The sequence below is a fragment of the Sapajus apella genome, unplaced genomic scaffold, assembly GCF_009761245.1.
Source record: "Sapajus apella isolate SASKATOON/1434 unplaced genomic scaffold, GSC_monkey_1.0 scaffold51, whole genome shotgun sequence".
NCBI classification, from domain to species: Eukaryota; Metazoa; Chordata; class Mammalia; order Primates; family Cebidae; genus Sapajus; species Sapajus apella.
Window position 1 is genome coordinate 12,618,764 of NW_022436991.1, and position 18,117 is coordinate 12,636,880.

Consider the following 18,117-nt stretch of genomic DNA (forward strand, 5'->3'; position numbering starts at 1 on the left):
GGCTTTTCTCTAACTTTTTTTTTTCCCCATTTATTTATTTTATTGCATTTTAGGTTTTGGGGTACATGTGAAGAACGTGCAAAATTGTTGCATAGGAACACACGTGGCAGTGTGATTTGCTGCCTTCCTCCCCATCACCTACATCTGGCATTTCTCCCCTTGCTGTCTCTCCCCTGCTTCCCACCCCCCACCGTCCCTCCCCTATTTCCCCCCAACTGACCCCAGTGTGTAGTGCTCCCCTCCCTGTGTCCACGTGTTCTCATTGTTTAACACCCGCCTATGAGTGAGAACATGCGGTGTTTGATCTTCTGGTCTTCTGTCAGTTTGCTGAGAATGATTTTTTCCAGGTTCATCCATGTCCCTACAAAGGACCCAAACTCATCGTTTTTGATGGCTGCATAATATTCCATGGTGTATATGTGCCACATTTTCCCTATCCAGTCTATCGTCGATGGGCATTTGGGTTGGTTCCAGGTCTTTGCTATTGTAAACAGTGCTGCAATGAACATTCGTGTACACGTGTCCTTATAGTAGAACGATTTGTAATCCTTTGGATATATACCCAGTAATGGGATTGCTGGGTCAAATGGAATTTCTATTTCTAGGTCCTTGAGGAATTTAAGACTTTTTTTTTTTTTAACATGCCAGTTTGTTCTTGCTTGGAAATCTTTCCACTTTCTGTTCCTACTGCCTAGAAAGATACTTCCCAGTTCTTTTGAACGGCCCTCTTCTTATAAGTTAAGTCTCATTTTAAATGTCATTTTCTGGCAAAGACCTTTAAATAAGCAAACTAAAGATTTTTTGATCTCATAAAAACTTTATACTCTCTGACCCTTTTTTGTTTGTTTCGCAGCACATCATTCTCTCAAATTGACTTGTTGGTTTCCCTGGTCTTTTAAATCAAAGTATAAACTACAAGAGAGCAGGAAATTCCTTGCTTCATCTCCAATACTGAAAACAGTGCTGAGAACCCAGTACGCATTTAATAAGCATTTGTTAAATGAACGAAGTCAAGACACAGTACTGATATTTTCAAGTGTTTGCAACGTATTTCCTCAGTCATTTATGTATGCATTTATATGCTCATTAAGTCAAAGTATTTGTTTAATTAAGAGTAATATGTGTCTTCTTGAGTATCGCAAACTGCCTTGCCACTTCCCTAATTTTACTCCAGTTTGTCTATTTCACTTTTCAAGTGCCTTGGGCAAAACTGAGTCTTCTATGTGTGTTCTGACCCCATTAGAGTAGACGTACAAAATTCTTTATTCTGGGTACTTTACTTCCATTAACAGAGTCTACAACCACATCAGATTTTTTGGCAGTCTCATCATTCTTGCAATACTTATAAGCTTAATGTATAAAATAAAGGAGGCTGAATTTCTTAAACATATTTTTCTGCTAAGCCACATGTCTTGTGAAGGTGGCTTTTTAATATAAATCCATGGCCTTGCATTCATCCTTGTTAAACTTCATCATACCTTCTGACAGGTATTTGTGTCATCTTTGCATCTCCCAATCTGTGGCTGTATTTGGGTTCTGGCAGACTGTGTAAGAGGTGATTTGCAGAACAGCTTCATTGCAAGCAAAGGGTGAGTGACAATTGAACTCCCATTTCTGGGAGCTGAGCTCCCATTTCTCCACTGTATCCAGTGTGGACCTAAGCCAAGGTAAGGAAAAATGAGACACCATGGAAATATAAAAATATAACAATCACAATGATAATAATAAACATTCACTGTTTTGGCTATCTGTGACTGGGTAACACATCACACCAAAATATAGTTGCTTAAAACAACAATTTGTTATTTCTCACACTCTGTGATTTGACTCTTTTTAAAGTAATACCGATGGAGGCACCAGGAAAGCCAGAAGTGCTAAAATGGCCTCTGTGTCCTTCCTTCCTTCCTTGGCCTCTGCCCTTTGCTGACATCCTCTTCCTTACCCAGCAGAACTCACCCTGGGGTCGTGGCAGTGAGTGGTTGGTGTTGGATGCTGTCTGGGAGTTCAGGTAAGGCTTAAGGTGGAGGCATCCCTTCTTCATGTGGACCTCTGCACCTGGCTACTGGGCTTCCCTACACCATGGAGACTGGGTGCCAAGGTCAATGTTCCCAGAGATACAGGTGCAAATATAATCCTCTTAAGCCCCAGCCTTGGAAGTTGCACATCTCTCTCTTACTACATTTTATTGGTTATGAAAGGTCACAGGGCCAGGTCAGATTTTGCAGATGAAGAAACTGAGGGTCAATGATAAGATATTGCACGCTTGGTCTCTTAGACCTTTCATTAGAGAGAGACTGAGCTCTGAGATCCCAGTAGCCAGGAGGCATGGTATCAGGGTGCTGTATGTGTGTATGTGTATTAAATATTATTATTCAAAAGTAATACAGGTTTCCCCAAAGTTTATAAGTGTTTATCTTTAGAAACTACAAATAAAAATAAATAAAAAATAGAAGTCTAGTCTCATATTTTGAGGTCTTAGATTTTTGTCTTTAATCCATCTTGAGTTGATTTTTGTATATGGTAAGAGATTGGGATCCACCTTTATTCTTCTGCATATGGAAATCCAATTTTTCCAGCACTATCTGTTGAAAAGCGTGTCCTTTCCTCAATGTATGTTCCTGTCAACTTTGTCAAAGATCAGTGGGCTGTAAATATGGGGCTTTATTTCTGGTTCTCAATTCTCTTCCATTGATTGATGTGTCTATTTTTATAATAATGCCATGCTGTTTTGGTAACTATTGCCTTATAATATAATTGGAAATGAGGTAGTGTGATAACCGCAGCTTTTTTTTTTTTTCTTTCTTTTTTTACTTAGGATTGCTTTGGCTATTTGGGCTCTTTTCTGGTTCCATATGAATTTTAGGATTTTTAAAAAATTTCTTTTAAAAAAAAGTCCTATTTTGATAGGGATTGCACTGAATCTATAAATAGTTTTAGGCAGTATGGTCATTTTAAAGATATTAACTATTCCAATTCATGAGCATGGGGGTATTTTTCCATTTAGTTATGTCATCTATAATTTTTTTCTTTAGTGTTTTGTAGTTTTCCTTTTAGATATATTTTACCTCCTTGGTTAAATTTATTCCTAGGTATGTTATTTTTCATAGTTTTTGTAAATGGGTAGCCTTCTTGATTTTTTTTCTTGGCTAGTTGATAATTAATGTATAATACACTACTGATTTTCATACATTTGTTTTGTATTCTGCAACTTTATTGAATTTATTGGTCAGATTTAAGAGGATGTGTGTGTGTGTGTGTGTGTGTGTGTGTGGCCTTTAGATTTTTCTAGATATAAGATTATATCATCAACAAAGAGGGACAATTTGACTTCTTTTTTTTCCAATTTGGATGCCTTTTATTTCTTCTCTTGGCTGATTGCTCTAGTTGGAACTTCCAATACTATGTCAAATAAAAGTGGTAAGAGTGGGCATTATTATCTTTTACAAGTTTGGGGGAAAAAAAGCTTTCAGCTTTTCCTTGTTCAGTATGATCTTAGCTGTGGGTCTGTCATATATGGCCTTTATAATGTTAAAAGATGTTTCTCCTATGCCTAGTTTGTTGAGAGTTTTATGGGGAAGTGATGTTGAATTTTATCAAATTTTTTTCGTGTGTCTGATGAGATGATCATATGGTTTTTGTCTTTCAATCTGTTGATGTGGTCTATCACATTTACCAATTTGTGTAAGTTGAATCATCCTCACATCCTTGGGATAAATCTTACTTGATCATGTTGTGTGTATGTGTGTTTGTGTATACACATATGATGTTGGATTCAGCTTGCCAGTATTTTCTTGAGAATTTTTGTGTCTATGTTAATCAGGGATATTAGCCTGCACTATTTTTTCTTGTTGTGTCCTTGTCTGGTTTTGATACCAGAGTAATGCTGGCATTGTAAAATTAGGATCATTCCCCCTTTTCAGTGTTTTGGGATAGCTTGAGGAGAAATGGTGTTAGTTCTTTTCTGAAAGCTTGGTAAAATTTAGCAGTAAAGCCATCCAGTCCTGGACTATTCCTTTTTGGGAGAATTTTTTTTTTTTTTTAATTTACTGATTCAATGTCACTACTCATTGTTGCCTGTTAGGTTTTCTGTTTCTTTCTGCTTCAATCTTGGTAAGTCATGTACGTTCAGGAATTTGTCGATTTCCTCTCAGTTTTCTAGTGTGTTAGCATAGAATTGTTCAGAATAGTCTCTGATGATCTTTTGTATTTCTGTGGTATCACTTGTAATGTCTCCTTTTGCATTTCTAATTTTATTTGGGTCTTCTCTCTTTTTTTCTTACTTAGTCTAACAAATAGCTTATCAATTTTGTTTATTTTTTCAAAAAACCAGCTTTTACATTGTGGTTTTATATTTGTGGTATTTTTAGTCTCTATTTCATTTAGTTATGCTCTGGTTTTAATTATTTCTTTAGTTCTATCAATTTGGGGTTTGGGTGTTCTTGCCTTTCTGATTCCTAGAGGTTCATCACCATAATGTTTATGTAAATTTTTTTTTAAATGTAGGTGTCGATTACAATAAACTTCTCTCTAGGCTCTACATTTGCTGGATCCCATAGGTTTGGATATATTATGTTTCAGTTTTTGTTTGTCTCAAGACATTTTTTAAAATTTCCTCTAATTTCTTTATTGACCCAGTGGTTATTCAGGAGCATGTTGTTTAATTTCCACACATTTGTATAGTTTCCAAGGTTCCTCTTGTCATAAATTTCTAGTTTTATTTTATTGTGGTCTGAGAAGATGCTTAATAGGATTTCCATTTTTAAAAACTGTGTGAAGCTTGTCTTGTATCCTAACATATGGTCTATCCTGGAGAATGTTCCGTGTGCCGATGAGAAAAATGAGTATTCTGGAGCTGTTAGATGAAATGTTCTGTAAATGTCTGTTGGATATATTTGCTATAATGTGCAGTTTAAACTCCATGTTTCTTTGTTAATTTTCTGTCTAGATGATCTGCCCAGTGCTGAGAGTCGGGAGTTGAAGTTCCAACTATTATTGTATTGGAGTCTCTGTCTCCCTTTAGATCTAAAAATATTTACTTTATATATCTGGGCTTTTTCCCCTCAGGTTTTTACTTACTCTGAGATAGCTGAAAATAGAAATAGTTTTTTTCCCCCTAAACCTGCAAGTCTTGGTTTCAAAGTATTTCCTCTAAATTCTGCTTGAATATTGAATATTTCCTGTTTTAGACCATCTTCCCCCCACTCTCCCCACCCCCACTTTATTATAGGCAGCTAAAAAAAGCCAGTCAATACTTTCAACACTCTTCTGGAAATCTCCTTAGCCAGATCCACACATTTGTAGAGTGTATTTTCCTATTTCTTACTTTACTATAGGTAGGTGTTGCCAAATGTCACATCTTTGCATAAGACAGGTCGCCTTTTGTCCAAGTTCCAATAAAAATATTCTTACTGACTGTCAATCCTCTATTAACAGTCTCCTCATTGCCCTTCAGCTGCTACTGCTTTTCCATCCCAAGGCCAATGCCGTATTGGAACCCCTCAGAGCCGGTTGGCTCCCTCGCAGCATGGAGGCTTGGTTTCAGGGAGCAGTGTTCCAAGAAATGAAGATGGAACCTTGAGGTCTTTTAAAACATGGTCTTGCAGTTACACATCTCCCTCCTATCACATTGTGTTGGTCATAACCGGTCATAGGACGAATCCAGATCTGTGGCAAAGGAGCACAGACTCCACCTCTCCTCGAGGGAGTGGCAAGATCATAGTATACAAAAGCACTTAAGATGTGAGACATTGCTCTGGCCATCTTTGGAAACATGGTCTGCCTCATTTGTGCAACACGTACTATGTCCTCGGCTCTGTTCTAAGCACATTCCATGTAATATTAAACCATATGATTCTTAAGCTCCTGTGAGATCAATTCATGTTGTCTTCGTTTTACAGATAAAAACAAGGAGGCGCAGATAAAATTGCTAATATAATTAAGGTTACAAAGTCAGTCAGTTGTGGGGCTGGGGTTTGAATTTGGGCAAATCTGGCTTCTGAGCCTTTGTGTTTCACCTCTACCCCTTTCTGCCTATCACGGAGTGTTCAGCTCTCCCAGAGGGTGAAGAAACTATCCTAAGGAGAACATACCTCTTATACTGTGTTAATTTATTCATTTACTCATTCTCATTTTTACTGAAATCCTGCTAAGTACCAGGCGTTGTTTTGGACACTGGAAGCATAACGATGAATAAGTCAGAAATTATTCCAGCTTTCAAGCAGCTTATAATACATTTTAGGAAAACAGCTTTATGACTTCTTTAAATAATGACCATTATGGTTTTCCTATGCACTTCCAAAAAGCAATAAAACGCACTACTATGAGAGCTTTACATGATAGGATGATTTGGGATTTGGCCCATGGTCTAAGAATTTTAAACATTTAACATTTAAAATAATGATTTAAAAGATTGTCCAAATGCCTTCCCCTTTGTCCCTTAGCAAGTGCCTCCCTCTTCAAACTTTCAGGTGTTACTTCCCCAGTCATAGAAGAAATCCAGGTGCTTGTTCAGGCTGAGCTTCCTTGAGAGTTGGCAGAGAGAGCTGTGCCTACTCTCTTGGCCAAGGGCAGGGTGTCCACTGGTTCTCAGTAAACGATGGGAGGCCCTGTCTCCACACATTCCTCATGACGTTAAGTCCCCGTTTCTTCCTGATTGTCTTTAGTACAAACTGCTTTTGACTGTGCTGATAAGTATAGTGAATAAAGCCCAAGGATCCATAGAATTCTTCCTGAGAAAAGTGGTATTTTAAAAAATGATGAGAAACTATGTATTCGATGGGCATCCATGCAAATGTGCCATGCCAATTGTCTCTCTTGGGTGCTGATTTTAGTAAATGTGGGTGAAGTAGAAGTGATCATCACATAAGCTCTGTTGTTGGGAGTCTGACTTGAATTCTCTCCCTGAACACACTTGGAATGTGACAATAAATGAATTACTCAACCTCTCTGAATGTGGCTTCCTCTTCTGTAAAATAGGAGACAGGTGACACCATTGAGAATGACTATAAAGATCAAGATGACATTGAACACAGTGCTTGGCACAGTGTTGGTAGCTTTCTATTAGATTACTAGTAATCTTGCTTGAGTCAGGAGAGAAGAAGGTTTGCACGGAAAGAAGCAAGCCCTTATTCCTCTACTCAGCTGGCACTGCACAGAAAGTATTAACTCAGCTCACCTGAGTTGTCCAAACTCTGCACATGTCAAAGGTCTTCAGGACTGCCCCCTGACCTGATCTGGCCTTTAAGTCCTTGGAATATCCAAAGAGTGTCTTTGTATACCTGCCTCAGAAGAATGTTTTTGTATACCTGAGATTTTGAGCCATGTCAAAATCACTTATGCATTGTTAGCACTTATGCTAACAATGTGATTTACAGTAAATAATCATTTTTGTATACCTGGACCTTGGGCCATACTGTATCAATTCAACCTCACATTGGGGGTGAAGAATAGATGCTGAGTAGCGAAGGCCAGTCATATGGGGGCCCCGTGGCTATATATCTTATCTTCAGTAAAATCCCCAGACAATAAGGCTCAGGTAAGCGCCCCTGGTTGGCAACTTCACAGATATTGTCACATATTATTTCTGGGAAAACTAATGACTCCACGGAAAGAGGACAACTGCAAGCTCAATCCTGGTTTTCCCTAGAGTCTGACCTATGTGTATTTTTTTTTCTGAGTTTGATGTGTATCCTTTCACTGTAATAGAATAGAACTGTGAATATAACCGCTTTTCTGAGTCCTGGGAGTCCTTCTAGTGAGTCCTCAAATCTTGGGTGCTCTTAGACTTCCCCAACACAGGTACTGTGCTGGGTGCTGCATTCATGACATCTTATTTAATTTCACCTTCATTACCACTAAGCAATGAGACTGATAATACACAGAGGTAATATTCCAAGATGAAGCTGTGAGGCAGGCTCACCCATCTAGTAAGTATTCACCCAGAGTCTGAACCCAAGACTGCCGGATTTCAGGGAAATGGGTGTTACTTGGGCTGGTGATTTTAATGGACCAAGAACACATATGGAACAAGTGCACTATGTCCAGGCACTAATCACACCAATTCCTCTGGCCTGATTGTGGCTTCTCTGGGTTAGAAGAAAACATTAGGTAGGAGACAGAGGCAGAGAGGAGTGCACAGAGTATCAGAAATGACAGCCTTCTTCCCCTCAGTCATCACCTGCTGAACTATCTATAAATTCTTTCAGGGAACTACAGAAGGTACACATCAGGAAGCCAGGGTTTCTCAAAGACCAGGGCAGCCAGAAATAAAAAAGCAAAACAGACTGAGTCTCAAAGAATCTCTTGCTGATTTTTCTATATTTTCTTTTAAACTTTTTTTTGAGGAACAAAACGTATCTGTATGCACTGATAGAGAAACATCTCCAATACAGATTATCAGGAGGTAGCATCAAGGTGTAGAAAGATGTATAGTGTATAGTTTTTGCATAAAACAAAATGAATGCACATATACCTACATACATATACTTAATACCTTTTATATTTTTAATATATATGTATGTATGACGTATACATTATCCATGTATACATCATGGATACACCTATGTATCTATGTGTATTAGTCTGTTCTCATGCTGCTAATAAAGACATACCCGAGACTGGGTAATTATAGAGGAAAGAAGTTTAATGGACTCACAGTTCCACATGGCTGGGTTGGCCTCACAATCATGGTGGAAGGCAAGAAGAAGAAAAGTCACATCTTATATAGATGAATGGCAGCAGGCAAAAAGAGAGAGCTTGTGTAGGGGAACTCCCCTTTATAAAACCAGCAGATCTCATGAGACTTACTATCAGGAAAAAAGCACAGGGAAGGCCCATCCCTCGTGATTCCATTACCTCCCACTGGGTCCCTCCCATGACATGTGGGAGTTATGGGAGCTACAGTTTAAACTGAGATTTGGGTGGGGACAAAGCCAAACCATATCACTATGTATCCATCTCTGTCTACCTATTTTTACATATATATGATATGAAAATATGCATATGATTTACATATATACATACAAATGATTTTTACATATCTTATGTATGTAAAAATATATATGATATATAATATATAACTTTCCTGTCCTTATGTTCCAAATACATATCCAAAGATATATATGATTATATTGTACATATTATATATAATATTTATAGAATATCTATCTTTCCTGTCCCTATTGTTCAACTATACTTTTACTTGTCCAATTACAAAAATATTAAATAATTTTATTTTGCCCCATGTCTCTCATGCTCTGTTTTATTTTCAATTTTTTGTCTCTTTTTGATACAAATTGTAATTATGTCATAAAGTTCTCAGTTCTGTTGAATGATTTTCCTCTCTGTTGATTCTCATCTGTTATTAAATTTACCCATCGAATACTTAAACTTTGTTGTTTTATTTCTCATTGCTCAAGTTTTGATTTGTTATTCTTTTATAGATTCTAATTCTCTGGTAAAATTCTTCACTCTCCAGTGTATTTAACTGAACACGTTTATCAGAGTTATTTCTAAGTCTTTGTCCCATCTTCAGTATTGGCATAATCTGTGAGTCTGTTTCTACTAGAGTCCTTCTCTCTTTGCATCTGTGTATCTATATGTTTGCCTGTATTGGGAAGGAAACACAGAAATAAGGAGAAATGGTGGCCTCTGGAAAAGAGACTTGAGATATCAGGGGTTGTATTAGTTTTCTTTTTCTTTTTGAGGTGGGATCTCACTCTTTCACCCAGGCTGGAGTGCAGTCATGCAATCTCAGCTCACTGCAACCTCCGCCTCCTGGGTTCAAGTGATTCTCCTGCCTCAGCCCCCTATGTAGCTGGAATTATAGGCATGCACCACCACGCCCAGCTGATTTTTGTATTTTTAGCAGAGACAGGGTTTCACCAGTTTCCCAGGCTGGTCTTGGACTCCTGACCAAAAGTGATCCACCCACCTCAGCCTCCCAAAGTTCTGGGATTACAGGTGTGTGCCACTGTGCCTAGCCAAGGGGTTATATTAGTTTTCTATTCTTGCTGTCACAAATTGCTACACATTTAGTTGTCTTACAGTCCAGGAACCCTGAAAGGGGTCTACAGGGCCACATTCTTACTGGAGGCTTGAGGAGACAACCTAGTTCCCTGCCTGTCCTGGCTTCTAGAGGCTCCCACATTGCCTCCCTGCAACCCCGTTTCTGTCCTCATGTCTCCTCTCTGACCCTCCCACCTACCTCTTAAAAGGACTTGGGATGACACTGGACCCACCTGGGTGACTCACGATACTTTCCCTATCTCAAGGTCCTTAGGTTAATGACATTGGCAAAGCCCCTTTTGCCCTTTAAGGTAGCATCTTCACAGGTTACGGGGATTAGGACATAGACATCTCAGGGGACTATTCCACCTCTCACGAGGGTAGAATGAAATTTCACTGTCACTGATTAGAGCTGTGCATTTAAAATGTTTTATCTTGTGTGGTATTGCCTACTCAAACTTTAAAGTTGTATTTATATTTGATAGGACAATTCCTATAATGATTTTAAAAGCCAAAGTGTGTGTGTGTGTGTGTGTGTATACAACTTATATTATATATTATATATGTATTTTAATCTGTATATATATGGGTGTATGTATGTGGGTGAACATATATGTATATACACACACACATACAGGTTAAACTAAGCCTCCTTTCCATGCCTGGTGTGTGCCTTCTCTGAAGCAGATATTTTGCTTGTTTTTTGCATATCAATCTGCATTTTCTGAAGAAGAAAAATGGAGAACAGGAAGGACACAGCCCCCATTGAAGGAAGGGCAGGGTGGGCTGCTGTGATGTCATCTATCTAGATTGAAACCTCCTTCTGGTTCTCTTCGGGCATCTAAATCTTCCACAAATCCAGCAAATGTATACATTCCCTGACTGTAGGCCAAACATCGTGTTACATCCCGGCACACCAATCAGGCTATGCCCCCAGGTGGCCTTGGCTCTGGCGGAAGGCAGGCAATGCATGGATGGTTAGTCAGGAGAATGTGTGGCCTTAACAGCCACAATTCCAATCTGTGTCTCAGCCAGGCTGAGCCTTGGGCCTCCTCCCTGAGCAGCTGGGTGCTGGGGTGTGGGGGAGAGGAGAGAGCGGCTTGGCTGCTAGCACCAGGAACACACTGTACATCTTCCAGAATGGCCTTTCTGCTGTGTATTTATGCCTGGGCTCACGTTCCAAGAAAATCCCATGATCAACCAAAGCATGATTTCCCTGGGAACCAGAGGGACGTGAGGCCGTCAGCCCCTCTGAAATAGGGACTTCCCGGGGCTGTTTTCTCAGCAACTCACAGCTACAAGGCAGAAAAACACTGATGATGCATAGCGCTCTTGCTTTCTCTCCCCTCCTCTGGCAACCCTGGGGCTTGGGCTATTCATTTCAGTGCCTCTCATCAGGCCCTGAGCCCAGGGCTTTGGAGGGAAGGAGGATTCCTCCAGAGGGGTGAAGGTTGGCTGTCAGGGATGGTTACCCTTGGGCTAGTACATGCACTGGGACGTTCAGAGTCTGATTTTCTGTCTTTTATCTGACTGTACATTTTGGATCTTTAAAAGCCCCAAGTATTCCAGACACCCACGCAAGTCATAAGCCACAAAGGTCAGTACATTTCAGACCGAAAATAAAAAAGCAAGGGAAACAGAAATTCACAGCAACAGACTGAGATGCAGACACCCGAGATACACAGGCCCCCAAGGAATGGCCAAAGAGCTGCCTCAGACAGAAATGCCAGAAGTACAGTGGGGACACACACCTGAAAGGAATGAATATTATCAGAAAAAAGATGTGGTCAAGAGACAGATGCAGATGCATGGAGGCTCAGCGGCACTGCTGTCCTCAGGTGCTCCGAGACGAACACGCAACCTACGAGCGGCTTAGGAGAGGCCTGATCCCTCGGGGTTGACTCCCATTCCCACTATTTTTATTTCCAGCCTGCAGAATCACCTCTTCCTCATACTAGGAAAGAGCTCTGCAGACCGGGCAACCCCCCCAACCTGCCACTGCAATACAGTAGATCTGCCACTTGCAGCCCCTAGCAGGCCAGCGGTATTAAGTAGCCCTCAATAGGGGTACCAGAAAGACACATGCACACAGGTCACAGAAGGCTGTGCAGTCACAGAATCCATTTTGATGGGAAATGTTCCCTTCTCCCAGACATTAAGCAAAGAAGTGACTCTAGAACAGCAAGCACAAAGGTGGAGATGAGCAAAGCAAAATCCTAACGTATCCAACCCTTTTGTTTAACAGCGGAGCACATGATGTACACAAAACCAGGAGACCCACTCACTGTCACAAATCCAATACAGCAGCCAGGCGGAAACCAGACATCGCTGGCATGGCTTAGGGTCTTGGATCAGTAGAATTTTGCCTCTCCATTGGGAGGGCATCTTACTCTGCTATGGCAAATGAAGCTGGATCCCAGAATTCAAGCATCAATATGAAGTGAATTGGAAACCATAAGTGGCACTTTCAAACGTGGTCATAATTATTTTCCTCTTTGATAGAGCACAAAGCGGGTGCCCCGTCTAACACTCCCACAAGATCTTGGCACAAAAGGGCTGAATGTACAACTTTGGTTCCTCCCTGGCATTTAAAAGCCCTCATTTGGGAGCAGGATTTATTAAATATTATAATCAGTTCAGTGTCGCCTGTTGAAACATTTACTTTAATGGGCTTGTTAAATTTAGATTATGTTAAGAAGAAAAAAAATTAGATAATTTAAAAAGAAAAAGAGAGAGCGAGAGAAAGACATTCCCCTGTCTCTGAACTCTTGGGCTGCCAAATCCTGATTGGATACACGCTGAAGAAATAGCTCCCAGCCGTGATAATTACCCAGATTGTGGGAGGAAGAGGTTGACATTTCAAGATGATGTGAGAGGACATTTTGTTTGGTAAAGACACTCTCCTGATCAAAGCCTCTTTATTTTGGAAAGAGCAACATAAATCTTTCTTCCTTTCTGCTTCTCATCCTTCCTTCCTTAAATGGTATTTTAACTTAATTTTAATTATATGAGGCAACACATGATATTTATGTTAGTCTGTATTGTGTTGGTATAACAGAATACCTGAGGCTGGGTCATTTACAAAGAAAAGAGGTTTATTTGCCTCATGATTCTGGAGGCTGGAGAGTTCGAGGTGGGGCAGCTGCACCTGGTGAGGACTTCATGCTTCTTCCACTCATGGTGGAAAGTGGATGAGAAAGGGGAATGAGCATCACATGGCCACAGTGGAAGCAAGAGAGAGAACTTGAGGAAGACAGAGTCTTTTTAACAATCTGCTTTCTCGGCAACTAATCTATTCCTGAGAGATGGAGAACTCACCCGCAAGAGAGGGCATTAATCTATGCATGAGGGAAGGATCCACCCTCATGACCCAGACACTTCCCACTAGGCCCTATTTCCAAACACTGCCACATTGGAGGTCCACTTTCAACATGCGTTTACATGGAGAGAAACTATATCCAAACCAAAGCAATATTAATAGTTGACATTTATGGATGGCTTGCTATGGGCTAGGCACTGTTCTTAGCATTCTACCTGCACTGATGTTTTAAATCCTCTCATTGCGTTATTAAGTGGTATTATACTTATTGCCATATTACTGGTGCAAAAAGTGGAGCATAGCGAGGACACATAGTTAGTAAATGACAAAGCCAAGATTCAAACTCAGGTGTCTGAACTGAAAATTATGTACCTATCTAACTGCTGTGTTACACTGCACATATATTCATTCATGCATAGAAGCTAAGTTTTCCATGTAAAGCCAAAGTTTTATTTAATCAACCTAATCCCTGTCTCCTCCTTATGCCCAATGTTAGCCATTATCATCAGCTTGGGAAATTTTCCCCATGTGTATGAAAATAATTAGAATCACTGTGTGTATTAGAGCAATGATGTCATTCTGTATCATTCTTGTAACATTTTCTTCGTTCAAAAATATTTCATTTTCTACCTGTATAATGTTCTATTCTATTTTATTGAGCTACTCTCTTCTTGGCAGATATTTAGGTTGAATTTAATTTTTTAAAAAGTAAATAATGTGCAGCATGAATGAGAGTTTGTCTTTAGAGAAGATAGAAAAAAATGGAATTCCTTAGGTCATTTTTCATTTTTGAGTAGATATTGCCAAGTTAATGTTCTTAATGGTGGTACCTGAAAGTTACTATTACTTCAATCTCTCTGTCTTTTTCATAATTAAACTGAAAAACAAAACAAAACAAAAACCTTGCTAACCTATGGGAAAAAACACGAGTGCTCTCTACCCTGTTGTGAGAGTTAACCACCTCGTCCACTGCCTTTCAATGTGCAATTCTACGCAGCTGGGCTACTAATGGTCTAGCTCAGGTTTTCCTTGGTTCTAAGGCAAGTTTGGCAAAAATAAAAAAAGTTATTTATGTTTCTTCTCTACTTTGAGTCCTGGCAAGTTGGAGCCAAGCTGTAGCTATTGAGATTTCTAGGTTATGAGACCCCTCACCCATCAAGATAAAAACTATATTCTATTTAGAAGCAAAGTCAAAACCTCCCCCTCTTTGGTGTATTCATTAATGTTAGTATCCAGCCCTTGACAAATAATTAATGAGAACTTTCTATGTGTATACACAGTGCCGGGTCCCGGGAAAATGAGGATGAGCAAGATAAATGCTCTCCCGTCATCATGGAGCTTCATGTGTCTGTGATTGTCCAGTTCGTAGACTTGAATTTGCAGTTGGGTCTTCTCTAGTTTATATAAACTGTTCCCCACTCACCTTCCATGAACTTCACCTTGAATCCAAGACTGTATTTTTGGGGCCCTGGTGTTCTACAAAGCACCCAGTCCCCATCTAGAAGGGTTGCCTACTACCTCCACCCTCCATCCCTCTTGTGGGACTTCTACAGGATCTATGTGACTATTTGAGAAACACTCAGTTTAGACTTGCTACTATTGTGTCAGGTGTGTTGAAATAGTTCAGCATAGACTGGCCCTAAACCTTGAAATGAAATACCCTTTCTTTCTACTAGAAGACAACTCTCCATGACTGTCTTGCATTTCTGCATAACTTGAGAGCATGACTTTAAAAAACAGAGATAGTGTGGTGTAATAAAAAACATATTTGGCCTCATCCTTTGTTCCTGATGCAGAGCTTCTAAAACCCTTGGAATTTACTCAGTGAGAGACGGATCTTTTGTTATCCATAACAAGCCCCTTTCAACCTGAGTTTATGCTACTGAAATGGGTCTTGGTGGGCACCTGGATAGCTTCAGGATGGGGACTGGTTGCTAGAAAACCATGTGATTAGAGTGTTGGAATTTTCAGCTCTACTTTTGACATCTAGGGAGGGGAGAGGGCTGGAGATTGCGTTCAATCCCCAATGGCCAATTATCTAATCAATTATGCCTGCATAATGGAACCTCCATAAACACTTCTGAACAATAGAGTTTGGAGAGCTTCTAGGTTGAACACATCAAGGTGTTGGAGGGTAGTGTTCCCATCAACTTTAAAAGAGCACGGAGCTGTGTGGCACTCCCAACCACATACGTTTCTTATGGTTCTCTTCCATTTGACCTTTCCCAAATTGTATATCCTTTTTAATAAACTGGTAACAGTAAGCAAAGTGCTTTCCTGGGTTCTGGGAAATTCATTTCAGCCAATTACTGAACCTGACATAAGAGGGAAGTTCATGGGGCTTGTAACTGATATCTGAAGTGGTAAATAATCCTGTGGGATGGAGCTCCTAACTTGTGGGGTATGTGCTAACTTCAGATAGCATCAGAAATGAGCTGAATCAATGGGCATCCATTTGGTGTCAGATAATTCAAGAAATGGGGAATTGCTTAGAAGATATCCCAGAAAAAGAAGAACCTGAGAAATAGTCTCCCTCTGGAGCAATGAGTAGGTGTGCTTACCACTTGTTATAAAAGATTTGGATTCCCTAAACTCATGGTTCTTCTCCAGTAATGCACCCTTCTGCAGATGTAAATGTCATTTGTCCTCTCTGCATTATCCTGTAAAAATTTAGTCTCATAGGACCATGATACAGGCAGAAGGGTTGTTCCTGATTATTGCTATTGCTGTGGTTAAAACACTTTACTTCATTTCTGGCTCAGGAGCCTCTGTCTTCTACCAGCATCAGTGAAACTGTGGCAGGTTGACTTGCTAGCTTGTAAACAGGGAAATGTCTAAGATATTTCACAGTTCTTGATACATTTATTTATCCTTTAAATAAAATACATATTGAGTATCTACTATATGACAGCTACTAGGGGTTCACAGATGAATCAGTCAGGTCTCTGCCCTCATGGAGTTTTCATGCATAGTGACAAAGGTAAGCAAAATAGAAGGATTTATGGATTGTGAAATGTGCTAGGAAGGGAATAAATAAGTGCAGTAGTCAAGACCAACGTGTATACTAGGGTAGGTTGGTGAGATAAGGCCTGTCTGTACAGATGACCACATTGGTGAGAACTGAGAGGTGGTACCAGTCATTCAAGTGCTCCAGGAACACAGACAGAGGCACTGAGGTGGGATGGAACCCAGTGTCTTCCAAGAGCTGACTGATGACACAAGCCACCAGATAGTAGAGTAAGGCACGTGAGTCACATGTGGTGATCAGAGAAGTAGCAGGAAACACCGGTCCTTGAGCTCACAGGGTAAGGGTTGTATTTCATTCAAAGTGAAAATAGAAATCATAGAAGAGTTCAAGCTGCAGAGAGTAGGGAGGGCAGCATCTCATTTACATCTCATAACAGTTTCTCTGACCACCTAGTAAAGGGTCTCCTAGGAACCCCCTGCCTGGACCACCCACTACATTCTCTGAGCCCAGCCTCAACCTCCCCTGGTCCCCTCCCCCTGCCCTGTGAGTGTGTTTCTGACCAGTCTCTGCTGGCTCTCCCATTCTCCCCTCTCATTGCCCCTAGGTTGCTGAGCAACCCACAATGCCTCTTGCCTCAATGCACAGGGAATAATGGTTTTTCAGCTCAGGGCTTGAGAAGGGCAAAGAGGGAATCCAAAAGCAGAAATATGGGCCACACTTCAGAATGGGCCATTGCTCAGTTGGGAGAGGAAAGGGATTTGCAACAGACAAAAAGAGAAGGTACACCTTTTATCAGGAAGGGAACATAAAACCATCTGTGAGAATACACATCCAAAGCATTAAAATCGACATCACAGATACGCCTGAGGGAATAAGACAGCGGGATATATTGGAAACAGAATGTGACAACCAGTATCTATCCAGAAAAGAATGGTCAAGGAAACGGTGCCATACACACATTATAAGGAGATATTGTGCAGCTAAGTGAGAAGGACCAGTTGCAAAGTCCTCTGTGTAATATGATCCGTTTAAAGCAAACATCAATGATTTAAAAAGCAAGTGTGAAAAGTTACCTTTTAGACCTTGTTGGAAAGGTGATATTCAATCTTGACTAAATATTAGAATAATTTTAATAACTTCTGATAAAAATTATTAGAAAAATATTTCTAATAAATTTCTAATAATTTCTAATAAAAATTAGAAAATTTCCCCTATAGCTACCGCAAAGGTTAATACTGGGAAACTGAATATTTTCAATAAAATTCTTGTTTTTAAATAGCTTAGATTATAGGAAAGATTTTTGCAAGGATAGCATACACTATCCTTCAGACGGATGGTATATTTGTCACAACTAAGGAACCAACATCGGTATGTTATCTTTAAGCAACTCCAGGCTTTAATTTGTATTTTACCCATTTCTTCCACTACTGTCCTTTTTCTTTCAAGAATCCAATTAACGGTATGACACTGCTTTTAGCCATCACGTCTTCTTAGTCTCCTCTGGTCTGTGACAGTTTCTTAGCCTTCCCTTAATTTCCTCACCTTGAAAGTGTTGAGGAGTCCTGGTCAGGTATTTTGTCAAATGTTCCTCAAGTTGCATTTGTCTGATGTTGATTCATAATTAGACTGACTTTATGGGCTTTGGAAAGTACCAGGGGCAAGCGATGTGTCCTTTTTAGCACATTCTATCAGGGGATTTGCCAGCAACAGTCGCTGGTAACAGTAACCTTGATGGATCACTTGGCTAAGGTGGTGTCTACCAGGTTACTCAACTGCAAAATTACTATTTTTCCTTTCCCCTTCCATAGCCTGTTCCTTGGAAGTG